The sequence below is a fragment of the Heterodontus francisci genome, chromosome 11 (genome assembly GCF_036365525.1).
Source record: "Heterodontus francisci isolate sHetFra1 chromosome 11, sHetFra1.hap1, whole genome shotgun sequence".
In the NCBI taxonomy this organism is placed as follows: Eukaryota; Metazoa; Chordata; class Chondrichthyes; order Heterodontiformes; family Heterodontidae; genus Heterodontus; species Heterodontus francisci.
Window position 1 is genome coordinate 60,819,214 of NC_090381.1, and position 27,573 is coordinate 60,846,786.

A 27,573-nucleotide genomic window follows, 5' to 3' on the forward strand; every position below is an offset into this window, starting at 1 on the left:
TTCCTCACAGGCGACAGTAGTCATGTCTTCATTTGGTAGCCCTTGTTTCCAAGAATCCAACTCTGAAGGCAAGAATGGAGTTGGAAAAGGTGTGGCATCTGGAACTGCTGTAGTATGTGGCCATCATGGCTGCTTCCCAAGAAGCAGACACACACCTGCAGGAAATGCTTTTGCTGCTCAGACCAGTTGGACATTGATAGAAATGAAGCCCTTCCTGTTTATGAAGGCCGCTGGCTGCTCTGGGGGAGCCTCAATTGCCACATGTTTGCAAACTATGACAACTTCCCCCAGGGGGAATCCAGCAATGGCCCCAAATTCGATGGCCCTCTCAGCCTGACTGGCAGTGTCAGTTCAGGACCGCACATATTCTTGAACAAGACATTGGTAACCTCCTTGATTCAGTTGCCTGGGAGACCCCACACATGTCCCCATTGAATCCCTGGAAAGATCCAGAGGTATAAACGTTGAGTGCCACAGTGATCTTCAGGCCTCTGGGCTTTGGATGTCCATTGAAGTCCATGGGTCACAGATCATCTTGCATCATGGCTTTTAAGTCAGTGATAATCTCCCTGGAGAGCTGCAGTCTTCACTGACACTGCTGCTTGGACGTTTGGAGGTAATTGAGGTGAGTTTGGTACACTCTCTGACGCAGATAGGCCCTTCTTGACGTGGCCGGCTTCTGTCACTCCCTCAGTCAATCTTTATGCTTCTCCAGCCATGGCCTGGCCCTCTCCCGGTGTAGCTCTGTTGCGCAGCACGGGAATTTACAAAGACTGGGTGTATGAGACTCATGCCAGCTGTTTGCTCCCTCTCTTGTGCGCTGTCCCAGAAGAGAGGACCTTGACTTTGGAACCTTCCCCTTGACACTTCCCTCTGAGGGCTAATGCCCCTCAGTGCTTACCCAAGACAAAGCCCATCATTGCCGTGAGGGCTGCAACCTCTCTGCACCCACCCATGCCCTGAGGGCCGCATTACTCTCGGGCAATGGCCACTGCTCCCATTGTTCTCCTTCCTGTATTCATCAAATGCTCCCCATGGCTGCTTTTCCATGGTGGTACTGAAGCCTTTAACCGGATTGGAATCAGAAGCCATGTGATCCCTGTGCACCATTGGTTAAATTAAAAACCTTTCATAAAATTTGAGTGAGGTCCATGCAAATATATGCTCAGCAATTCAAATTGCAGTCCTACTGCATTGTAGCGGTAACCCTATCACAGACCTTTCCTGCCGCTGAGAAAATCTTTAACCAATGTCACGACGCGGGTTTCCAGGCGAGCATGAACCCTCCCAGTTTTTTGGACCCCCATGTCTCCAATCCCACTCCTGTTGGCCAGATAAAATGTGGCCCACCATATGCAGATCCTGCCTCCATGTTACACTCTAAAGAATGTGTAGTGCCAGCTGGTAGCTGCAAGTGTGAGAACAAGTGATGGTGTTTCAACATCATCAGCCTTTTGCTCCTCTTGGGCTTCAGGCTCCTACACTGACCCCTGACCAGGTGGCAGTTCTTTGATACCCAAAGAAGAAAGGCACAAGGGTAGGATTGCGGTGAGGAAAAGGGTGGGGAAAGTAAGACGTGTATGCTTACACCATCTGAAACTTGTGAATCAGAAGAGATTGTAGAATGACGGGGAAGTGGGATGTGAGAAGGTAGATTTGGTAGGAATATTCCATCATCCTCAATGATTTCAACCCTGCCACTGGCCACAGCCTCAGTCAAGACCACTCTAATGATGTCCAGCACCATCTTCTCCATCAGGGTGAGGGCTTGCAGCTGTGCCTGTCCCCATTGGTTAGGTGCTGCTGTCTATAGCTATGCGCCACCTAGTCCTGCAAGGAAGTGTGTGCCAGTGAGTGTGGTGCAATGTGTTTGGGTGGTGTGGCTGTGGTAGTTGAATAGCGGGCTGCTCTGTGGGAACAGTGTGTGAAAGCTGTGAGATGTGAGTGTGAGAATTGTAGCAGTGTGAAGTGTTTGAGTGTGAGGGGAGCTTATGAATGTTGGGTATGGTAGAGACTGTTGGTATGTGAGTGAATGGTGAATTGAGGTAGTGAATTGATCAATGCATGAGGCTAGTTGTTCATTTGTAAGGATATGACATGTGAAGATGCATTCACTGACTTTGACCAGTTGTGTGAGGTCATTGCACTTTTTGTGGCACTGCATCCAGGTCCTGGGGCGACACTGGCAGTGACCATGATGGCTATCTTGTCCCCCTGCATTTGTAATTTATGTCTAGAGGGCCTTATAGTCCACTGTGGATAGAGAACCTCTCTTCCTGTCCACCTCCTGCACCCAGGCCTCTTGGGTTGCCTCGGAGATCCTTGGAGCACGTTTTCTGGCCTGTTGTGCCATTTTTACTCCTCCTTCTGCTCATGAACTCTTCCAAAGCCACTTCCAGCACTGACTGCATCCACAATACGCCTCACCTTTAAATATTGCAGTAAAATTAGGCGACCTCTCCATGGTCTTGGGGTGGAGCCCTCCTCTGTGGGCAATCTGTGGACATCAATCAAACCACCTCCCTAGACACCCGCCCCGTGTACTAAGCACCACCCTCCCCTAACTGCCCATCACCGGGGCTGCCAGACTGGCTTCGGCAACCCTGCCTCATTTACCTGAGGTCTGGTCTCGAGCACGGTGCCTAGGTCCAAGCAGTACTGGCAGTGGCCACCACTCCTGATGGCACTGCCAATACTACTAAGCTATTGGCCCTGTGATTGGCCGGCAGCTCTTGGAGGCGGGATCCCGGTCTTTAAAGGGCCAGGCTGTTAATTGCCTGGGCGGCATACAATCACGCCAGGGGGTGCTCCAAATGACTGTGGTTGGGCTCCCTCGCCTTTTCGGCCCAACGCCGGGAGCCTTGCCAGTGTCACAAAATTCAGCCACAGTTTTAATATTTCATATTTACCCCTATACTGATGACAGGAAGGAGAGATTGTTAAAATCTTGTCGATGGTGAAAAACATTTTCTAAATGTAAGATGCTAAATTCAGCAATCCTTGATGTGCAATTGAATAGCAAAAATGGGACTTCATGTGTACTTTCTTGCTAGCTTAAGGATAGTGTGGGAAATTAATGAATTAAAAGGGTATAAGAATAACCCAGTAACTACAAAGCAATCAGTTTAACCTAGGTTGTGGAAAGCTTTGAGAAATAATATTCTGGGATAAAATTAACAGTCACTTGGACCATTGTGAATTAATCAAGTAAAGGCGACATTTATTTGTCAAAGGCAAATCATGTAACTAATTTGACTGAGTTTTTTGATAAGGTGACAGAGATGGTTGATGATGGGAATGAGGGTATGGTCTATATAGACTTTCAAAAGTTGTTTGATATAGTTTCACATTATGGGCTTGCCAGCAAAGCTGAAGTCCAAGATAAATGGGATAGTGGCAGCATGGATTCCAAGTTGGCTGAGTGACAGGAAATAGAGAGTAGTGGTGAATGGTTGTTTTTCGGTCTGGAGGAAGGTATGTAGTGCGGTTCCCCAGGGGTCGTTATTAGGACCACTGCTTTTCTTGAATTATATTTATCGCTTAGACTTGGGAGTATAAGACACAATTTCAAAATTTGCAGATGACATTGGACTTGGAAGGACTGTGAACTGTGAGAAGAAGAGTGGTAGACTTCAAGAGGACATAGACAGGCTGGTGGAATGGGAGAGTACATGGCAGATGAAATATAATGCAGAAAAGTGTGAAGTGATACATTTTGGTAGGAAGAACGAGGAGAAGACATATTAAATGAAGGATACAATTCTACAAGTGGGTACAGGAACAGAGAGACGTGGAGATATATAAGCACAAATCATTGAATGTGGCAGGGCAGCTTGAAAGAATGGTTAAAAAGGCATATGGGATTCGGGGCAGAGAGTGCAAAAGCAAGCAAGTTATGATGGGCATTTATAAGTGGAGTATTGTGTCCAATTCTGGGTACTACACTTTAGGAAGGATGTGAAAGCTTAAAAGAGGGTGCAGAAAAGATTTACGAGAAAGATTCCAGGCATTCAGGATCTCAGTTATATGGATGGATTGGTGAAGTTGGAGTTGTTCTCCTTAGAGAAGAGAAATTTGAGAGGAGATTTCATAGAGGTGTTCAAAATCATCAGAATCCTAGACAGAGTAGATAGAGAGGAACTGTTCCCATTGATGGAAGGGTTGTGAACCAGAGGGCATTGATTTAAGGTGATTGGCAAAAGTGACATGAGGAAGAACCATTTTCACACAGTGTGTGGTTAGGATCTGAAATGCACTGCCTGATAGATAGAGGCAGATTCAATTGTGGCTTTCAAACGGAAATTGGATAAGCACTTGAAGGGAAAAAAATTGCAGGGCTATGGGGAAAGGGTGGGGGAATGAGAGTAGCTGAATTGCTGTTACAGAGAGCCGGCATGGACTCGACAGCTCGAGTGGTCTCCTTCTGTGCTGTAATCATTCTATGGATCTATGATTCTAACCTCTCTTTGATCAGTTGACCTCTTCTCAAATCTGGAGGAGAAATGGCTGCATTATTACTTCACTGACTTCAGCAACTATTGTTATCAGAAGCTGCTTGGATAAAAGAAACATTCAGATAGGTTTTTTATATTGGTTTTATATTTCACAAGTAAATCACATAAAAACAAATTTCTTGGAAATATATTTTATTTTCTGCCATTCAATACACTGTAATTGCAATGTTACAGAGACAATGGGGGAACTTTAACCCCCCAAGATGGTGGGAGCAGATGAAAGTAAAAAAAAATTAAGATCTCAAATCTGAACCGAGCCCCTGTTTTTTACGGAAGCATGGGGTGATGGAGAACCAGTGTGTTCAGGAAGTGGGTCGGTCACTGCAGGCTTTGAAGGAGACTGTGTATCTCCATTTTAACAAGCTTTTCTGTTTTTCACAAATTTCAGTCTGTTTCACAGGCACTGGAAAACCCTCCTTCCTCTCTGCTTCCCAGCTGCAGCCTTTTGCTGTAGACTTTCCTGCCTGACAGGCCAGCAACCTGTTAATCAGGCTGGCTGTTGGGTGGGAAACCAAGTGAAAATATTCCAAAAAAAAAGACCTGCTGCTAATTTCAACAAGATTTCTGTGTACCTCATGCTTGTAGTGTTGTAATGTTTTGAAATTGCAATTGCATTCGGCAATGTGTATTCCAAAGGCTGCTACAGAACATACATGCCAGCAAAGAGAAAGTGAAATTAAGACAGAATAACAGGAGAAGCCTTTGTGTTCATCTGCTGCAGTCTTTATCTCTCTGCCTTTGCCTCCTATCCAATAACAAACTTGGCTAAACCTCACTCAAGTCCCAAGGACATTACACCTGCCTCTCCTCCTGGTTCACTAATGTCTTTTAGGGGAGGAAATCTGCTGTCCTTGCAGATTCTGACCTACATGTGACTTCATACCCACAGCAATGTGGTTGACTCTTAACTGCCCTCTGAAATGGCCTAGCAAGCCATTCAGTTGTCAAGGCAATTAGGGATGGGCAACAAATGCTGGCTTTGCCAGCGACACCCACATGCCATGAAAGAAAATATATAAAATAGCTGGGTCCAAACTGTTTTTTTAATGGTTTGCTTTCACATGCCTTTTACATTGCTACTTGTACAGCTAACACTATTTTTCATATCATATCGCCAGGGATGTTAATTGTATATTAATTGTGTGTTTGATTGCATGCAGGTGGCGGGCATTAACTGGAGATTCACATGTGCTTCTATAAATTTTAACAGACAGAAACTGTGGTGGTTGGGTGAGGAGTGAAAAGACAAGGCTCCAGTTCTATCCTTGCTTAATAGATTAGAACAGGGGAGGAGGGGATTTTAACTGCCAATATGTTTCCAATAGGAATCCGGCTTTACGAATGGATGAAAATCTCCTTATCTGCTGTAAGGGTCCTACAGGAAATTAATTTAAGGAATCTACATCCAATTCCAACACATCAGAGTTCAACACCATAAAATAGTCCTTATTTCTCCCCAAACTGCCATTAAACTGAAATTCTTACTCGGCTGTTGACTGTTATCAAAAATAAAATCTCATTGGTACAATAGGAACTCTTTTTCTGAGGTGTCATTGAAGCAAACTGTTGGAGTACAGTATAGGGGCATTTGCACTGTAATTGGTTCAACTTGCTTGATCTGGAAATAGTTCATGCTTATAGTCAGTATTGTTATCCTTCCTCATCATAAATCCTCGCTAATTAGAATTTGGTAAGACATTTTTCTTCAGTTACTGTTGGAGAAAACAATTAAAAGTTATTAACAAAGCTTAAATATTTCACATGCAGTTGTTGTGCTATATTAATTAGCAACACCCCACCCAATGTTGCAGTGGAAATCTTGAATTACCATGTGAAGTACATTTACATGCAATGTTTTTGCTGTTTCTTATCCTGTTAACAATAATTCATATTTTAAAAGCAAATTCTTTTTGCAGAATCAATAATGCATCAAATAATATTGTTATATAACAAATTTATCATCCATATCATAAAACAAAATGTACACTTCCACAGGTATAACTATGATTCAATTATACTCAAAGATTGTTTAATTTACCTTAATGCTTCTGGAATAATTTAGTGAAAACTCATCCCATCTTTATTCATTTTTGTGACTAACTGAATCATAATAATACAATCAACTTGCAATTTTTTCCTCTGATAAATAAACCATTATGAAAAAACATTGAGGAAACATTTTCTGCAACAAAACATGTATAATTTATTCAGCTATCTGGTGATTTCTATTTATTAATCACACTGCTGATAAAAGCTGCCCCCTACCTGTAAAGTTCAACAGCCGTTTATTCTCAACTATTATTCTTTTCAGGCTTCTTCATGGAGAGGAAATTTAAAATGTTTTCCCCTCAGCAATTTTCCCTTACCCCTTCTCTAATGAAGAATTTGATTTCTCACAGTTTGACACATGCAAGTTGCCCTTTATTACCTCATTCAAAAGGCCATCTTTCTTGTGTGAGCTTCCATCGTGAGTGTTGGCAGGATGTTCAACTGCCAAGGGCATCGGATTTGATCGTATCCTTGCTTGGTCTTCATACACATACGCTGGAAAGTAATTTGAATTAGGAGGTTGATTCTTAACCTCTCCCTCCCCCGTGCTTAGCAGAAACCAGGCAATTAAACGAGAATAAATAAAACAAAAAACTGCAGATGCTGGAAATCTGAAATAAAACCAGAAAGTGATAGAAATACTCAACAGGTCAGGCAGCATCTGTGAAGAGAGAAGCAGAGTTAACGTTTCAGGTCTACGACCTTTCATCAGAGCTAGATTAAACTAGAGTGGGGGTTTTACCCATTTCTTTCCCACCCTGACCTGATTGTGCAGGAACACCCATCCCAAGCCAGTGGGGTACTCTTTAAATATGCAAATATATTTCCAATTACATTATTGGGACCCGATCTGCCATTGTAACCAGAGGTCCAAGCAGGGCTTCCTCACCAATCAACACTAAGAACAAAGAACAGTACAGCACAGGAACAGGCCATTCGGCCCTCCAAGCCAGCGACGTTCTTGATGCCTGTCTAAACTAAAACCTTCTGCAGTTCCGGGGACCGTATCCCTCTATTCCCATCCTATTCATGTATTTGTCAAGATGCCTCTTAAACATCGCTGTCGTACCTGCTTCCACCACCTCCCCCGGCAGCAAGTTCCAGGCACTCACCACCCTCTGTGTAAAGAACTGCCTCGCACATCCCCTCTAAACGTTGCCTCTCGCACCTTAAACCTATGTCCCCTAGTAACTGACACTTCCACCCTGGGAAAAAGCTTCTGACTATCCACTCTGTCCATGCCACTCATAACTTTGTAAACCTCGATCATGTCGCCCCTCCACCTCCGTCGTTCCAGTGACAACAATCCGAGTTTATCCAACCTCTCCTCATAGCTAATGCCTTCCAGACCAGGCAACATCCTGGTAAACCTCTTCTGTACCCTCTCCAAAGTCTTCATATCCTTCTGGTAGTGTGGCGACCAGAATTGTACGCAATATTCCAAGTGTGGCCTAACTGAGTTTCTGTACAGCTGCAGCATGACTTGCCAATTTTTATACTCTATGCCCCGACCGATGAAGGCAAGCATGCCGTTTGCCTTCTTGACTAGCTTATCCACATGTGTTGCCACTTTCAGTGACCTGTGGACCTGTACGCCCAGATCTCTCTGCCTGTCAATACTCCTAAGGGTTCTGTCATTTACTGTATACTTCCCACCTGTATTAGATCTTCCAAAATGCATTCCCTCACATTTGTCCGGATTAAACTCCATCTGCCATTTCTCCGCCCAAGTCACCAACCGATCGATATCCTGCTGTATCCTCTGACAATCCTCATCACTATCCACAACTCCACCAACCTTTGTGTCATCCGCAAACTTACTAATCAGCCCAGCTACATTTTCCTCCAAATCATCTAGATACACAACAAACAGCAAAGATCCCAGCACTGATCCTTGCGGAACACCACTAGTCATAGCCCTCCATTTAGAAAAGCACCCTTCCACTGCTACCCTCTGTCTTCGATGACCGAGCCAGTTCTGTATCCTTCTTGCCAGCTCACCTCTGATCCCATGTGACTTCACCTTTTGTACCAGTCTGCCAAGGGACCTTGTCAAAGGCTTTACTGAAGTCCATATAGACAACATCCACTGCCCTTCATTCATCAATCATCTTCGTCACTTCCTCAAAAAACTCAATCAAGTTAGTGAGACACGACCTCCCCTTCACAAAACCATGCTGCCTCTCGCTAATAAGTTCATTTGTTTCCAAATGGGAGTAAATCCTGTACCGAAGAATCCTCTTCTAATAATTTCCCTACCACTGATGTAAGGCTCACCGGCCTATAATTTCCTGGATTATCCTTGCTACCCTTCTTAAACAAAGGTACAACATTGGCTATTCTCCAGTCCTCTGGGACCTCACCTGTAGCCAATGAGGATGCAAAGATTTCTGTCAAGGCCCCAGCAATTTCTTCCCTTGCCTCCTTCAGTATTCTGGGGTAGATCCCATCAGGCCCTGGGGACTTATCTACCTTAATGCTTTGCTTGCCATTTCAACACTCCCCCCTGCTCTCATGCTCACATCTCTGTCCTGGGATTGCTGCAGTGTTCCAGTGAACATCAATGCAAGCTCGAGGAACAGCATCTCATCTACCGATTAGGCACACTACAGCCTGCCGGACTGAACATTGAGTTCAATAATTTCAGAGCATGACAGCCCCCCATTTTACTATCATTTTTAGTTATTTTTTTCTTCCTTTTTTTTTACATTCTTTTTCACATTTTTTACAATCTTTTTTTTTGTATTTAGTTCATTTCATCTTAGTTTGTTCAGTTTGCTTACCCACTGTTTTTTTTCAGGTTTGCACTTGCTGCTGTTCAATATTCAGTGTATTAACAGCTAATCTGTACTAATGCTTTGTCTTTCAACACACCATTAACATATTGTTTGCCTTTGCTCCGTGACCTTTTGGTCAGCTATGTGGCCTGGTCCAATCTAGACCTCCTTTGTTATCTCTTGCCCCACCCCCACCTCACTTACTTATAACCTGTGACATTTCTAATATTTGTCAGTTCCGATGAAGGGTCACTGACCCGAAACGTTAACTCTGCTTCTCTTTCCACAGATGCTGCCAGACCTGCTGAGTGGTTCCAGCATTTCTTGTTTTTATTTCAGATTTCCAGCATCCGCAGTATTTTGCTTTTATTAATGCTTTGCAAGACGCCCAACACCTCCTCCTTTTTGATATCGACATGACCCAGACTATCAACACTCCCTTCCCTAGACTCATCATCCACCAAGTCCTTCTCTTTGGTGAATACTGACGCAAAGTACTCATTTAGTACCTCGCCCATTTCCTCTGGCTCCACACATAGATTCCCTCCTCTGTTTTTGCGTGGGCCAACCCTTTCTCTGGTTATCCTCTTGCTCTTTATATACGTATAAAAAACCTTGTGATTCGCCTGAATTCTGTTTGCCAATGACTTTTCATGACCCCTTTTAGCCCTCCTGATTCCTTGCTTAAGTTCCTTTCTACTTTCTTTATATTCCTCAAGGGCTTTGTCTGTTCCCAGCCTTTCAGCCCTTACGAATGCTTCCTTTTTCTTTTTGACTAGGCTCAGAATATCCCTCGTTATCCAAGGTTCCCAAAACTTGCCAAACTTATCCTTCTTCTTCACAGGAACATGCCAGTCCTGGATTCGAATCAACTGACGTTTGAAAGACTCCCACATGTCAGATGTTGATTTACCCTCAAACAGCCGCCCCCAATCTAAATTCTTCAGTTCCTGCCTTATATTGTTATAATTAGCCTTTCCCCATTGAATACTCTTATCCTTATCCACAAGTACCTTAAAACGTACGGAATTATGGTCACTGTTCCTGAGATGTTCCCCTGCTGAATCTTCGACCACCTGGCCGGGCTCATTCCCCAATACCAGGTCCAGTACGGCCCCTTCCCTAGTTGGACTATCTACATATTGTTTCAAAAAGCTCTCCTGGATGCTCCTTACAAATTCTGCCCCATCCAAGCCCCGAGCACTAAGTGAGTCCCAGTCAATATAGGGGAAGTTAAAATCACCCACCACTGCAACCCTGTTACCTTTACATCTTTCCAAAATCTGTCTACATATCTGCTCCTCTGCCTCCCACTGGCTGTTGGGAAGCCTGTAGAAAACCCCCAACATCATGACTGCACACTTCCTATTCCTGAGCTCCACCCATATTACCTCGCTGCATGACCCGTTCGAGGTGTCCTCCCGCAGTGCAGCTGTGATATTCTCCTGAACCAGTAATGCAACTCCCCCACCACTTTTACATCTCCCTCTACCCCGCCTGAAGCTTCTAAATCCTGGAACATTTAGCTGCCAATCCTGTCCTTCCCTCAACCAAGTCTCTGTAATAGCAACAACATCATAGTTCCAAGTACTAATATAAGCTCTAAATTCATCTGCCTTCCCGCATTGAAACAAATGCACTTCAGACCACTAGTCCCGCTGTGCTCAGCAACATCTCCCTGCCTGCTCTTCCTCTTAGTCTTACTGGCCTTATTTACTATTTCCCCCTCAGTTATTTCACCTACTGTCCTACTGCTCCGGTTCCCACCCCCCCTGCCACACTAGTTTAAACCCTCCCGAGTGACGCTAGCAAACTTCGCAGCCAGGATATTTGTGCCCCTCCAGTTTAGATGCAACCCGTCCTTCTTGTACAGGTCCCACCTGTCCCTGAAGAGATTCCAATGATCCAGATATCTGAAACCCTCCCTTCTACACCAGCTGTTCAGCCACATGTTTAGCTGCACTATCTTCCTATTTCTAGCCTCACTGGCACATGGCATAGGGAGTAATCCTGAGGTTACATCCCAAGAGGTCCTGTCTTTTAACTTTCTACCTAACTTTTTAACTTTCTGCCTAACACATGCCAGGAACAACAGCCAGTGGCGGAAGAGGCCCAACAAGATAAGTTTTGAATATTTTATTTTAGTTTTTTTGGCAGGAGGAACAAGAGTGCTACTCGAGCCTTGTGAGAAAACCTTGAAATACCCCTGCCCCACGGCACTCATCCAGAATCCCCGCTGGCCAGTTTCTCCTCCCAGAGCACTTACCTTGAGCTGGGTCCCCAATGACAGCTGAATCCTGCTGACGTCACAACTATTTGGATCAGGACGTCAACAGTAGCAAGTTCGTGAGACTCGGCCACTAAAATTGGCTGTACCTCCTTGCTACCACTCTTGGACAGCTGGGCTGCTTTGATGTGCACCTACCTGCTGGGTCGAGAGCGGTTTTAAACCAACCCCTTATTGCCAAATTGTAGATATCTTTGTATTGTTGGACCATGTTTGTTAAGAACAAATGGAACTTGCCAACTCATTTCATGTACTACCTCTTATAGCCAGCTAGAAGAGATTTTCATCCTACCATGGGACAGATTCAAATCTCAAGGTTGAATTGCAGGTAATCTGATAATCTGCCATAACTGTGGCGATAGAGTGGCAGTTACCCAACAAAATGGTGTAAATGATGAATAGATTTTCAGAAGATTTAGGTGTTGAGGCCTACAGTCATTTCACCATCATAATCAGGAGTTCTCTGTCTTCACCTCACTGGGACTCTCATTGCCCGCTCTTCCCCACCCATATGAAATAGCAGAGGTACCTGAGCTTGCAGTAGATTTTTCCTACTTTCAGCCTGACTTAATACTGCTTCCCAAGGCTGCCATGAAAAAGGTAGTAGGAGGCCCCAAGAAGCAGTGATAAATACAACTTAGAAGGAGAGAGACTTCTAGTGACGTCCTTACCAACTTAAGTCTTACCAACTTAATAGAATGTCTTACCAACTTAATAGAATTCTTTGAGGAAGTGACAAAGTTGATTGATGAGGGAAGGGCTGTAGATGTCATATACATGGACTTCAGTAAGACGTTTGATAAGGTTGCCCATGGTAGGCTGATGGAGAAAGTGAAGTCGCATGGGGCCCAGGGTGTACGAGCTAGATGGATAAAGAACTGGATGGACAACAGGAGACAGAGAGTAGCAGTGAAAGGGAGTTTCTCAAAATGGAGACGTGTGACCAGTGGTGTTCCACAGGGATCCGTGCTGGGACCACTGTTGTTTGTGATATACATAAATGATTTGGAGGAAAGTATAGGTGGTCTGATTAGCAAGTTTGCAGACGACACTAAGATTGGTGGAGTAGCAGATAGTGAAGGGGACTGTCAGAGAATACAGCAGAATATAAATAGATTGGAGAGTTGGGCAGAGAAATGGCAGATGGAGTTCAATCAGGGCAAATGTGAGGTGATGCATTTTGGAAGATCCAATTCAAGAGTGAACTATACAGTAAATGGAAAAGTCCTGGGGAAAATTGATGTACAGAGAGATTTGGGTGTTCAGGTCCATTGTTCCCTAAAGGTGGCAACGCAGGTCAATAGAGTGGTCAAGAAGGCATACGGCTTGCTTTCCTTCATCGGACGGGGTATTGAGTACAAGGGTTGGCAGGTCATGTTACAGTTGTATAAGACTTTGGTTCAGCCACATTTGGAATACTGCATGCAGTTCTGGTCGCCACATTACCAAAAGCATGTAGATGCTTTGGAGAGGGTGCAGAGGAGGTTCACCAGGATGTTGCCTGGTATGGAGGGCGCTAGCTATGAAGAGAGGTTGAGCAGATTAGGATTATTTTCATTAGAAAGACGGAGGTTGAGGGGGGACCTGATTGAGGTGTACAAAATCATGACAGGTATAGACAGGGTGGATAGCAAGAAGCTTTTTCCCAGGGTGGGGGATTCAATTACTAGGGGTCACGAGTTCAAAGTGAGAGGGGAAAAGTTTAGGGGGGTTATGCGTGGAAAGTTCTTTACGCAGAGGGTGGTGGGTGCCTGGAACGCGTTGCCAGCGGAGGTGGTAGACGCGGGCACGATAGCGTCTTTTAAGATGTATCAAGACAGATACATGAATGGGCAGGAAGCAAAGAGATACAGACCCTTAGAAAATAGGCGACATGTTTAGATAGAGGATCTGGATCGGCGCAGGCTTGGAGGGCCGAAGGGCATGTTCCTGTGCTGTAATTTTCTTTGTTCTTTGTTCTTTGCTCTCTGCCCAGTCGGCCCCAACACCTATCTGCCTCAGTGCATAGTCTCAGCCTTGAGTGAGATTCGTCTTTCTGATCTTCAGGACACTTGTACCTCTTTAAGGCTCCTCACTGCGTATTCTGGTGATGCAATAGTGTCATTGCTGCCGGACTCTCCTCTTTCCTCTTGATGGCAGAATTCCATTAGAAGCCACATTGCTATTCTTCAACTGACTACTTTTATTACTAAGTAACCCAGCTCACTACTAGTCCTTCAATAGTGTTTGCAGGAAGGGGGAACATATAGCTATCGCATCTTTATGCACTTGGGAGAAACTGAATGAATCCATTACTGGATAATTGTTATTGTTTGTAGAACCAACAATAGAACCATAGAAAAGTTACAGCACAGAAGGAAGCCATTCAGCCTATAGCGTCTGCGCCGGTTGAAAAAACTAGTCGCTTAATCTAATCCCACCTTCCAGCACCTAATCCGTAGCCTTACAGGCTGCAGCACTTCAAGTACAGGTCCAGGTACCTTTTAAATGAGTTGAGGGTTTCTGCCTCCACCACCGATCAAGGCAGTGAATTCCAGACACCCACTACCATCTGGGTGAAAACGTTTTTCCTCATGTTCCCTCTAATCCTTCTACCAATCACCTTATAGCTGTGCCCCCTGGTAATTCACCTCTCTGCTTGGGGAAGCAGGTCTTTCCTGTCTACTCTATCCAGGCCCCTCATAATTTTGTACACCTCAATTAAGTCACCCTTCAGTCTCCTCCATTCTAAGGAGAACAACCCTAGCCGATCCAATCTCTCCTCATAGCTGCAACTTTCAAGCCCTGGCAACATTCTTGTAAATCTCCTCTATACTCTCTCCAGAGCAATTATGTCCTTTTTGTGTCATCTGCAAAGTTCCCAATCATGCCTCCCACATTTAAGACCAAATCATTAATATATACCACAAACAGCAAGGGACCCAACACTGAGCCCTGTGGACCACCACTGGAAACTGCATTCCATTCACAAAAACATCCGTCGACCACTACCCTTTGTTTCCTGTCACTGTGCCAATTTTGGATCCAACCTGCCACATTCCTCTGTATCCCAGGGGCTTTTATTTTTCTAACCAGTCTGCCGTGTGGGACCTTGTCAAATGCCTCACTAAAATCTATGTAGACCACATCCACTGCACTACCCTCATCAATCCTCCTTGTTACTTCCTCAAAAAATTCAATCAAGTTAGTAAGACATGACCTTCTCTTAACAAATCCATGCAGACTATCCCTGATTAATCTGTGGCTTTCTAAGCGGCAGTTTATCTTAACCCTCAGAATTGATTCTAATAATTTACCCACCACCGAGGTCAGACTGACTGGCCTATAATTATTTGGTCTAGCCCTCGCACCCTTTTGAAACAACGGTACAATGTTTGCAGACCTCCAATCCTCTGGTACTTCGCCTGTATCTAGTGAGGATTTGAAGATGATCCTCAGAGCATCCGATATTCCTCCCTGACTTCCTTTAACAACCTGTGATACAATCTATCCGACCCTCGTGATTTATCTACTTTCAAGGATGTCAGACCCTCTAGTACTTCCTCTCTCATTATGCTTATCGTACCTAATATTTCACACTCCTCCTCTTTAACTACAATGTCTGCACTATCCTCTCCTTTGTGAAGACAGAGACTAAAAGCTCATTAAGACCCCTACCCACATCTTCTGCATCCACACATAAGTTCCCTTGTACATCTCTGATAGACCCTACCCTTTCCTTAGTTATCCTCTTGCTCTTAATGTACTGATAAAACATCTTTGGTTTTCCTTGATTTTACCTGCCAATAATTTTTCCTGTCCTCTCTTTGCTTTCCTAATTTCCTTGTTTACTTCAGACTTGCACTTCCTATGCTCATCTAGGCTTTCTAAAGTATTGTTTTTTGTGACTGTCATAAGCTTTCTTTTTCTGTTTTATCTTAGCCTGTATTCTTCGAGATAATCAGTGGGCTCTAGATTTGGCTGTGCCACCCGTTATCTTTGTGGGAACATGTCTACACTGTGTCTGTAGAATCTCACTTTCGAATGCCTCCCACTGGTTTGCCATTGATTTTCCTTCAAGTAGCTGAAACCAGTTCACTTTTGCCAGATCACCTCTCAGCTTCATAGAATTTACCTTCTACCAATTTAGAACTTTTACTCCAGTTTTATCTCTCTGTTTTAACCTTTTCCATGATTATGATAAAACTAACTATATTTTAGTCATTATCTCCAAAAGGAGATCTCCCACAGTTACTTCATCCACTTGCCCAGCTTCATTACCGAAGACTAAATCTAGAATTGCGCCCCCTCTCACTGGACTTATTACAGGCTTGCTCAAAAAGTTCTCTTGAACGCATTTCAAGAATTTTGTGCCCTCTGTGCCCTTCACACTGTTTGTATCCCAGTTGATATTAGGGCAGTTGAAATCCCCAACTATTGTTGCCCTATTGTTTTGGCACTCAGAAATTTGCCTACATATTTGTTCTTCAATCTCCCTCTCACTATTTGGGGTTCTATAGTGCACTCTTAGTAGTGTGGCTGCCCCTTTTTTATTTCTGAGCTCGACCCATATGGACTCATTTGATGATGCATTTAGCATATCATCCCTCCTCACAGTTGTTACTGATTCCTTAACCAATAATGCTACACCCCTCCTTTTTTAGCCCTCTCTCCTGCCTGCAAACTCTATATCCAAGGATGTTGAGCTGCCATTTTTGCCCCTCTTTAAGCCAAGTTTCCGTTATAGCAACAATATCGTGTTGCCATGTATCTCTCTGTGCCCTCAGCTCATCGGCGCTATTTGCTATACTCCTTGCATTTAAATAAATACCTTTTAACTCTGCCAAATTCATATGCTGCACACTTTTAACTTTGCTTCTTCTGTCTTTTCCAGTCACTCGCTAATTTTCCGCCTCCTGTTCCCTGCCCTGATATTGTCCTATCTGAAACTTCCCTCAGGTTCCCAACCCCTGCTAAACTTGTTTAAACCATCCACAACAGCACCAGCAAACCTTCCTGCAAGGATATTCATCCCAGTCTTGTTCAGGTGTAGACCGTCTGGCTTGTACATGTCCCACCTTGGAACCGGTCCCAATATCCCAGAAATCTGAAGCCCTCCCTCCTGCACCATCTCTCCAATCACACATTCATCTGGAGTATTTTCCTATTTCTATACTCACTAGCACGTGGCGTAGGGAGTAATCCGGAGATTACAACCTTTGGGGTCCTGCTTGCTAATCTTTTTCCTAACTCCCTAAACTCAGCCTGCAGGACCTCATCCCTTTTTCTACCTATATCGTTGGTACTAATGTGGACCACGATCTCTGGCTGTGCACCCTTGCCCTCCAGTATGCTCTGTACTCACTTGGTGATATCCCTTGCCCTCCAGTATGCTCTGTACTCACTTGGTGATATCCATGACCCTTGCACCAGGGAGGCAACATACCATCCTGGAATCACGTCTGCGGCTACAGAAACGCCAGTCAGTTCCCCTAACTAAAGAATCCGCTATCACCATTGCTCTCCTGTCTTTTCTCCTCCCTCCCTGCACAACTGAGCCACCCATGGTGCTCTGGTCATGACTCTCACTGCACTCTCTAGAGGAACCCTCTCTCCCATTGGTACTCAGAACTGAATAGAAAATGGGATGCTTTTCTGGAACTCCTGCACTACCTGCCTTGTCCTTCTTGTCTGTCTGGCAGCCACCCAGTCCCTCTCTGCCTGCGCTCTCTTAAGCTTCGGGGTGACTACCTCCCGAAATGTGCTATCCATATAGTTCTCTGCCATGTGGAAGCACCATAGTGACTCCAGCTTCCGCTCACGTTTCGAAACCTGGAGCTCAAGCTTCTGCAGCCAATGATACTTCCTGCAGTTGTGCTTGTCAAGGACACAGGGTGCGTCCACGACTTCCCACATTCCACAGGAGGCACATTCCACTCGACCGAGCTGCCCTGCCATTACTTAGCTTTACCAACTAATTATTGCTAGTGTAATTAGTAGAGTAACTTATTAGTTATTTGTCGATCAGCTTCTTCCCCTGTACCCTGGAGGCTGAAAAGGCAGAAAAGAAAAGAACGACCAAAGAGCACCTCGTTCCCCTTGTCAGTGAAGTCCCTCACATATAACTCACAGCCTCACACTCTGTCCAAACAGCACTTTCTAACTAGTAATTACTGATAAATTACACCAACTAAAACCTTAGTAGTACTAACCTTAGCACTTATAAGGTAGCTATTTGAGGGTTTTAAAAAAAATAACTTTCCTCTCTGATTTTTAAGCTATTTACAGGTACTAACAAACAGTTGTTACTCACCAATCAGCTCACGGATTTCCCGGGAAGTCACTGTTAGTTTTTTTTTCACTTTTCAAACCCAACACATGCCAACCTGCAGCCGCAGCCACTGCCTCTCCGGTCTTCCAGATAAGTAAGGGACTCGAGCCCTGCTCTTGATTTATAGCTCCTGCTCGGGTTTGGACTCGTCCCAGGTCCGCTGACTGCCTCCCCGGTATCCCAGGTAATTACCTGTTATTGTATCATCAATATTAATATGATGCAAGGTCTATTTATTCCTAAGAAAGCCAATTTCAAAGAATGACTATTTCCAATAAATTTTTATCACTTTGTGAAAATGACCTAAGTCAATCCTTAAATATAGATTATGCCATAATGCTGCTAAATATAGAATTAAGAATGACTGAACTCTTAGTCATTTCATGTTATAGGATGTAAACATGTCGAGTAGAGTTTCTGTTATCTTCTGGTAGTTTTATCAGCACAATCTATTGAAAATGGCCAAACCAGGTCAAAAAGATCAGAAAATTATAAACAAAAGTTAAGTGCTACATAAATATTCTGTGCTGTTTAACATTTTTAAAATCATTTTGCCCAAGCTGGCTCCATCCACAAAACCGACTACACCCACAATTTCCGCTGATTGCGGCCATTCGAGGAGGCTGCTCAAATTAAATTTTGTTTTAGGGTACACAGGCCCTCGTCAGCATGTTTTTAAATCTATCACATTTTAAAATACCCAATTTACTAAGAAACTGTCTAGTGTACACCAGTGAAACTGGTAAATGTTTCAGTATAGTTTCTTTATGTAATTTTCAATTATTTAAAGTCAGATTATTTACAGTGACAGTCTAGACCAGGGTTGTCCAACATATGGCCCACAGGCCAGAATCCGGTCCACCAAAGGTTTCCATCCGGCCTGCAGATGTAAACTGTACCTGGCCGTTCCTTGTCTTCACCAGGGGTCTGTGACTGGGAATGAGAAATTTTCCATTGGCTTCTTCTTTAATACCAGCTTTAAAAATAAAAGTGACAAGTCAGTTTCACAGCTGACAGCTGCTGACATCAGGAACAGCAGTTTCCCAACGTTGGACAGATTTGGGGTTTTCCGGCGACCTTTTAAAAATATAATCCACCGGAAAACCCTGAATCTGTCGGAAGTTGGGAAACTGCTGTTCCCAATGTCAGCAGCTGTCAGCTGTGAAACTGACCTGCGATTTAAAAAAAAAAATTAACGAACCATCTGCTCAGCATTCCCACTTTCTGCAACTGTCAGGGAGACAGAAAGGGGGACTGAGAGAGAGAGAGAAAGGAGGGACAGAGAGAGGGAGGGACAGAGAGGGAGGATAAAGAGTGAAAGGGAGAAAGGGGGACAGAGAGCGAGAGAGAGAGGGGATAGAAAGAGAGAGGGACAGAGAGACAGAAAGGGGGATAGGGAGAGCGAGAGGGGGCAGAGAGAGAGCAAGAGAAAGGGGAACAGAGACAGAGAGAGAAAGGGGGACAGAAAGAGAAAGGGACGGAGAGAGGGGGTGAACAGAGAGAGAGAAAGGGGACAGAGAGAGAGAGGGTGACACGGTGGGGGGAACAACAGAGAGAGAGAGGAACACAGCAAGGGGGGAGCAGAGAGAGGGGGGCACATGGAGAGAGAGAGATAGAGACAGAGAAAGAGAGAGGGAGAGAGAGTGATCATGATCACTCCTGATAGATGGACATCTATCCGGAATACTCCGCATCACTACAAGAAGTGTGCGGGCAAACAGTGACTGCTGGTACAAGCAGAAAAATGGCAGGTATCTCACTAAATCTGTGTCCAAAATAGTGAAGAGAAAGTAAGTCAATAAATTAGTCTTCTCATTTAAAGCTTTTTTAAAAAAAAAATTTATTTTAGAGATACAGAACTGAAACAGGCCCTTCGGCCCACCGAGTCTGTGCCGACCATCAACCACCCATTTTTATACTAATCCTACACTAATTCCATATTCACAAAAATATACATTTGTTGTTTTGATTAATAGTAAGATAAATGTTTAATGCCTTTATATTTCCAAAATTGTCTCAGTAGCCCCCTATGCAAGACAAAATTGTAGCGTGCATCTTCCCCCCCACCCCACTCAAAAAGGTTGGACAACCCTGGTGTAGACGCTCATTAAAAGTTTATTTTTTGTCATATCCCATTTTTGGCTGTATTAGTAAAACAGCACCAGGTTATCATTCTAAATACATCAGTGAATATTTTTTAATGCAAAGAAAAAATAAACAGTTACATTCCACTAAGCTGCTCACTTGTGCTGGAAGGTTTTACCTTTGTGATTATGCAAATGCATTTTAGTGATAACTTGAACTGTAACCTAGCCAATGCAATTTTAAGTGCATTTTTCACCCAACTTCCCAATTGCATTCAAAGTGGAAACTTAACCTTTAAACCTCTGTAAGTAAGTCAGTCTTCTCAAAAAGGAGTTGATTTTTAGCTATGTCATCTGTCATAAACAGTCTCAAAATGAGGTCAGTAGCTTTACTGCCCTGTTATGCATCAACCTCCATATTGAAAGAGACATATTTTCGTGCATCCAAAGTGTTTGCCTGTTTCAAGCAGGAGATTCCTTTTAATATATAAATCAGAGTCCTATTATGTATAGAGGAACCTGATTACATTTTAGCTTGGAACTTGTCAGAGTGTCACCATGTAGGCTCTAATGCACTTCATTGGCTCTAGAGCCTAAGAGGCCCAAGAATGGGAAGCATGGAATTATTTTTGTGGGACTCAGACAGCAGGAATTCTCCTCTAGGTCCTGTAACACTAATCTGTGTCCTTGGCACCCTGGGACTGCCATTTCAGCGATCACGTGCTCCCCCCACCCCATCACCTCCCACAACTCTGGAATGACCTTGCTGACATGGTATGGGCACCTGATATTGATAGGCCTCAATCTGCTGAGAATGCCTGTTTAGTGCCTTGCAGCTTTACATAAATGAGGTTGGGACTCAGAATCTTAACTGCCTCTTTCCTTCAAATGTGGGTGACCGACAGGTGCAATGTGCTAATTGATCATCCAAAAGTCAAACTGGCACCTCGATGACTCGACCAACTACCACGTGCATTTCAGTTGCAAGCCGAGACAAGTAAGGAGGCTGTCTCCATCTTATCTGAGGCTACAATGGGAGCAACAGAGGCCACTGTGTCGGGCAGAGCCCTGAGTGGATCACTGGGGTTTCTTTCACCTGTAATGTGCACCTTTTGTCTTTTTGAGCACTATGTAAATATTGACACATGAAGCCATTTGTGTGAGCCTCATTTTAATAATGACAGGAAAAGAAAAGAGGGATTAAGTGGTCGTGAGTGCATGAACAGAGAAAGTGAAACCTCTGGCAGATGTGCATTCTTCATTCGCGGTAAGAATTGATCTGTTCCAGGTTGTGCCTTCAATGAAACTGTTCTCACGGGCAGCTCAAAGTGAGTTCCATGCCATCCATTCTAACTGGGTTAGAGGGGCTCAACTGAAACAAGCCTGAATCATATGATCCTTATATTGATGTCATCCTGATAAGATTCTCGAGCACACACCAGACCCGATTCCCTCCCTGTGCCGCCGGGGTGCCTCTATTACAGCTGGGGTACCTCTGTGTTCTGCATCTTTCTCGTCCTTCTCCTATTCTCCCTCCTCTTCCATTTTCCTCTCCTCTTCTTCCTCTGATAAGCTGTGTTCATCTATTGCATCTCCCTCTTCAAGGTGCACACCACTCATGTTAGAGAGAGACCTTTGCAGGAGTGTACTGCAAGACACCACCCAATCTGTCCAGGCAACAGAAGTGGTCCTCCAGAAGCCTGGTGGCTTGCTCGAAGATGGCCCTTGGGAGCAGATGGCTTCGGTCGTAGTGCTTCTGTGTCTCTATCTCCAGTTCTCATAAATGGGTAAATAGCCATCTCTTCAAGAGATAATCCTTGTCACCTGAAATCCATCCACGGAGTTTGTCGGGTGGAATGAAGAGCTGCAGTAGCCTAGACTGCTAAAGGATGAAAGACTCATGCAGCTACTAGAAATGCATGTGCACACATGCAGGAAACACTTGTGGTCACAACCAACTAAACGTTGAGGGAATGGAAGCCCTTCCTGTTGAAGAATGCCACTGACCAGTCAGTTGATGCCTTCATGGCCACATGAGTGCAATTGATGATGCCCTGCACCTGGGGCAATCCTGCGATGGAGGCAAAATTTACTGCCTTCTGTACCTACGAGGCCCCATCTTTCTGGAATTGAATGTACCGTCCAGCTTACACAAATAGGGCATTAGTGACCTGCAAGATGCAGTGGTGTGCAGCCATTTACGAGACGCCACCAATGTCCGCAGCTGATCCATGGAGGGAGCTAGAGGCGAAGAAGTTCAAGGCCACAGTGACTTTGATGGCTATTGGCAGGGTATGGTGCCCTGTGCTGCAAGGTGTGAGGTCCTCCGGGACAAGAGCACTGATCTCTGTGGCAAGCTGCCTGTAGAGTTGTGACTCCTGCGACTCTGGTTCTCCAACATACCCAGGTGCTTCCTACTGCGGTGGTAAGGCTATGCTGAGGGTATGGCACCCATGTGGCCATTAAGTCATCAACTGACTGGTCAGTGACATTCCTCAACAGGAAGGGCATCCACTCCCTCAATGTTCAGCTGGACTGTGACCACAACAAGACCTTCCTGCAGGTGTACGCTTGCATTCCTAGCAGCTGCCATGAGTCTTTCATCCTTCAGCAGTCCAGGCTACTGCAGATCTTCATTCCACCCCACAAACTCCGTGTGTGGATTCCAGGATTATCTCTTGAAGAGATGGCTATTCCATCTATAAGAACCCAAGATAGGGGAACAGAGGCACTACAACTGAAGTCATCTGCTCACAATGGCCATCTTCAAGCAGGCCATAGGACTTCTGGAGATCTGGTTCCATTGCCTGGACTGGTTGGGTGGTGCCATGCAGTACACTCCTGCAAAAGTCTCTCTATAACATGGCTTCCAGGGAGTTGTACACCTTGAAGAGGGAGATGCGCTACCTCTGTTGCTTTCCTGCCTATGTCCATCTCCTTTATGCTCCTGATGCCTTTGGCTCTGCCCATCCTGTGGAGGATGTTGCTCCTCAATGCCACTGGACTTGAAATCGGAGACTAGTGCTCCCATTACCAGCTGCTGCTTCCTTGCACTCAGGGGGCTTCCCAATTCTGTCTGGGAGCCTGTTGATGAGGGCAATTGCAGTTAAGGGGGAGTTCAGGACAATGTTGCTAAATCTTCTGGCCCCACAAGGATACTTTACAATGTACCTTTTCAGTGCCTCATCACCTCCAAAACTGGTTGGAGAGTGCATGCCTCACGTTTGCATACTAAAAGGGACTATCATCTGAAATAAGCAGGTGCTTTGGTAGCCCAGCAATCGGTCCTTGTAAAAGTGGCAGCAGGCATTTTAGGCAGCTTTTACCTTGTCAACACCAGTTTCAGTAGGTTGAAATCATCCAAAAACTGTTCTATTTAGAATGTGGTTAAGATAACTTATCAATAATACAGACAGATAAAACAAATGTATATCTGCAATTTTTAGCAAATTTTTAGCTTGAATGATAAATTTATTTTTATTTCCTGTAACAGGAGAAGATAGCTTTGTTTCTCAATTGGAAAATTAATCCATTAAGCCTTGATTTTTCTTTGAAGCACACACCATGCAAACATTTCTCCATATCATGTGAATTTGTGTTGAATAATTGATATATGAATACAAATAAAGTCCAGAACTCATAATCCATTGCTCTAATAACCCTCACTGCAAGTTCTATTACAGTGCATAAATTGAACATATTTCAAATACACAACATTGAACTGGAAAGATGTCTACAGACAACAAACGTACAACAGCTCTGAAATTAAAAGCTGCTAATTTTGTGTCCAGGATAAGGTTTCAAAATTTCACATAAAAGCCAAAATGTAAAAGATGATTGTCAATAGTAAGCTTCTGTGACTTAGCAAATTGTATGGCTATGTAACAGAAACACTGATTGGTATCGTGATGAAAGTAGGAAATCTGAAATGCCTTTACAATTTTATTTGGGTCTTAGGCACTCAAGCTTCGTTTTTTTGTGGTTTTACATGTGCCTTTTTTAACTAGCATGCCCAATGGGTAAGTTAAGAATTTCTTTATACCGGAGTAAGTAATATCACAGAAGATATTCTCTTTGGCCTCCTTATCTCGAGAGACAATGGGTAAGCGCCTGGAGGTGGTCAGTGGTATGTGGAGCAGCACCTGGAGTGGCTATAAAGGCCAATTCTAGAGTGACAGGCTCTTCCACAGGTGCTGCAGAAAAATTTGTTTGTCGGGGCTGTTACACAGTTGGCTCTCCCCTTGCGCTTCTGTCTTTTTTCCTGCCAACTGCTAAGTCTCTTCGATTCGCCACACTTTAGAGACAGTCTTTATGGCTGCCCGCCAGCTCTGGCGAACGCTGGCAACTGACTCCCATGACTTGTGATCAATGTCACAGGACTTCATGTCGCGTTTGCAGACGTCTTTAAAGCGGAGACATGGACGGCCGGTGGGTCTGATACCAGTGGCGAGCTCGCTGTACAACGTGTCTTTGGGGATCCTGCCATCTTCCATGCGGCTCACATGGCCAAGCCATCTCAAGCGCCACTGACTCAGTAGTGTGTATAAGCTGGGGATGTTGGCCGTCTCGAGGACTTCTGTGTTGGAGATACGGTCCTGCCACCTGATGCCAAGTATTCTCCGGAGGCAGCGAAGATGGAAAGAATTGAGACGTCGCTCTTAGCTGACATACATTGTCCAGGCCTCGCTGCCATAGAGCAAGGTACTGAGGACACAGGCTCGATACACTCGGACTTTTGTGTTCCGTGTCAGTGCGCCATTTTCCCACACTCTCTTGGCCAGTCTGGACAGTCTGGACAGAAGATATAGGAAATAATATATCAACATACTTGCAGAAACGAAGGCCTGTATTTTCCTGCAGGTGTCGGAATATTGACATATAGCCCATATGGGGGTCTCTAACCCATCCATGTCATCAACACGTGCCGACTGGTGCAATCTTCCAGGAGGCGGCCTCCTAATTGGCCATCTTTGCGCTCATGATCCTATTAAAGATGGTGGGTCGACTCCTGAGGCTCCAGGTCCAATCAGAGGGCCCATAGTAATGTCAGGACAGCAGCCGCACTAGGAGAGATGGACACTGCCAAGGCAGGTGAACACGTTTGTGCTTTAACATGGTGGCTAGCTCAGATGCCTGCATATAATTCATGAAGTAAAGAGGCCCGAAGCCTGTAGGGACATCATGGCTGAAGGGACCCCTCCGCCGGATAGTGGCAGACGAGGCTGCAGCCTTTTATTCCCACAGACCTATCATTGGGGCATTGTGCCTCTGGCTCCAATAGCATTCCAGACTGCCACCAGGTGGCTGCCTTGATTGTGCTGGCAGCCTCCACACATGGCAGTGGGCCTCTCCAACCATGATAAAATACTGGTGCCTGCGCAAAATGACCCCTAGGTGGGGCCGTAATTGGGCTAACTGGGTGCCCACCTCCGTGAAGCAGGCAAACAACCCTTTTCCCAATCTATCCTGGGAAGCTCCCCTAGAGTTGGGAACGCATCAGGGAGCCATCTTCACTCGGATCCGCCCTATTATCCTATGCCTCCCTACCCGCATCCAACCCCATCTCCATGGGGCTGGGAAATTGCAGCCCTAAGCGTCATTACTCAAGCAGTTATGATTTGGTTCATGAAATTTTCACACTCACATGAGGAACAGTTATGGACTAAAGTGAACTGGAGCAATTATGAATTGCAAAAATGAACTGATGAACTAAACTCCAAATAATGGACACACATTTGCTGCAGACAAGATGGAGTAAGAAGTCAGGTGACTTCTCTTGTACAGCAAATATACATGGTGATTGTTGGAGACTAAACCCATCACAACATCTGGACTAGTCCTGGGGAAGGCACATTAAAATGCTAAACAGCCCATCCAATGTTAAATGCCTCCTATCTTTAAGAATTGGGTTGTCAAAGGCCTTCGCAGACAGGGAGACTCTGGATTCAAAGCCAAGATAATAGGTGGGACTGAACACCACTTTATCAAGATAAGCCACATTCAAGCCCCATTGTGTAACAATAGCCACATTCAAAGACATTGTATGAACACATCAGGGGAGAGCATCTATGGTCACCTGACCAAAACACAGCCTGATAAGGTTTTTCTTAAACAAAGAGCTCTCTGAAAGACAGAAACAGAAAGCCAGCCGGCCAGGAAGCTGAGAAATCCATTCCAACCAAGACCCTGCCTCTAACATTTGTAAACCACAGAGGCAGAGACTGTAAGGGACTTTGAAAACACCCTACCTGAGAAATCGTAATAGGATTCTCGCCACTGACTTTAACTGAATCTTAACCAGAGAAGTCTGCAATACTTCAGTGAACCAATAAAAAGGAACATCATGCCTGCACCATTGTTTAAAAATTCCTCCCTGAAAACCAAGAAGGTTTCAAAGTGATCTCTTTTACAACAGTCAGACTTAAATGCATGCTATCCTGTAGTCTCTAAATCTTCTTGTGTGTGGGCATGTGTGTTCATGAGTGAATAGATGAGGTTGCGAATATTTTCGGGTATTATTTAATAAATAATTTATCTTTCCTTTAATCCTAAAAGAAAACCTATTGTTTGTCTGTTTATTTGACCTTTAAATGCTTAGGGACTAGAACAATTAAAAAAAATACTGTCTGCAGTCAGCTGAGAGGTGAAAAGTTGAAAACATCCATACTATTTCCCCTCTCTCCATAAAAAATGTTTAACGTCATGCTTAGAAATAAAGTCAAATGCAATTTAGATTACATTTTGTAAGAATTGTGCTTTTTTTAAATAAAGAATATGGGCCCTATTTTAACCCATTCAAAACCCACCCATTTCAAAGAGTTAAAATCGAGCCCAGATACATCTCAAATCTGTATTCCATTCATGTGAAGTGTGTTTGGCATGGGACAGAATAAAGGTTTACCCACGCTTTTATCTGGATATAAACTGATGAAAATTGCTTCGTTACTGGAGATGAATAGTGCTGCAGCTGTTCAAGCATCCATTAAAACTGATGATGGGAGAGATTACAACCTGAACTTTAACAAAGGAAACCTGGTGCTGTTATGGCTTACTTGGAATATGCATCACCTAATGTGATAGCTTAGACTAAGAAGGTCCAGGTTTGAGCTCCCATCTGTGCCATCAGCTGCAATGAAATGCTTGCTTACAATAATACGATGAATTTTTATTAGGAGTGAGAGCCCCAGTGATGTTTGTTCTCTTTAGCATGGGATACTAAGATCAATTGTTGCACATCTGTCAGTGCCTTGGCTGCAGTAACTCTTGATGAGCTGTGCGCTTATGTGATGGGTAAGAATATGATCAAGTTTGGCTGCAATCTGCAATCTCTATATTTGTTTAGTTTTCCTTTCACAATGAATAAATTTGGACCTCAGCCTGTCTTCAAGGAGAAATGCTGTTGGATAATATTTTGCCTAAACTTTGCACCTCTCCATTTGGTCTTAATGATAGTAAGGTTCTGATTTAAACTCCTGGCCAAGTTAGCATTAATGTAAGCTTGAAACTCACTTGCTGCTCCAGAAATGAGGTCAGGGGTATTTAACCCCTGGAA

General features: G+C 44.3%; 1 long non-coding RNA gene across 1 annotated transcript in view; it reads right to left on the bottom strand.

Annotated features, from left to right (window-relative positions):
• Positions 1 to 4,637: 4,637 nt before the first annotated feature.
• Positions 4,638 to 27,573, bottom strand: part of LOC137374882 (uncharacterized) — a 43,672-nt gene continuing 20,736 nt past the window's right edge. Inside the window, exons 2-4 of the long non-coding RNA XR_010975911.1 lie at positions 17,920 to 18,129; positions 6,943 to 7,058; positions 4,638 to 6,226 (exon numbers count right to left, since the gene is read on the bottom strand). This is a non-coding gene — a long non-coding RNA (uncharacterized lncRNA). The remainder of the gene's footprint in view (positions 6,227 to 6,942; positions 7,059 to 17,919; positions 18,130 to 27,573) is intronic.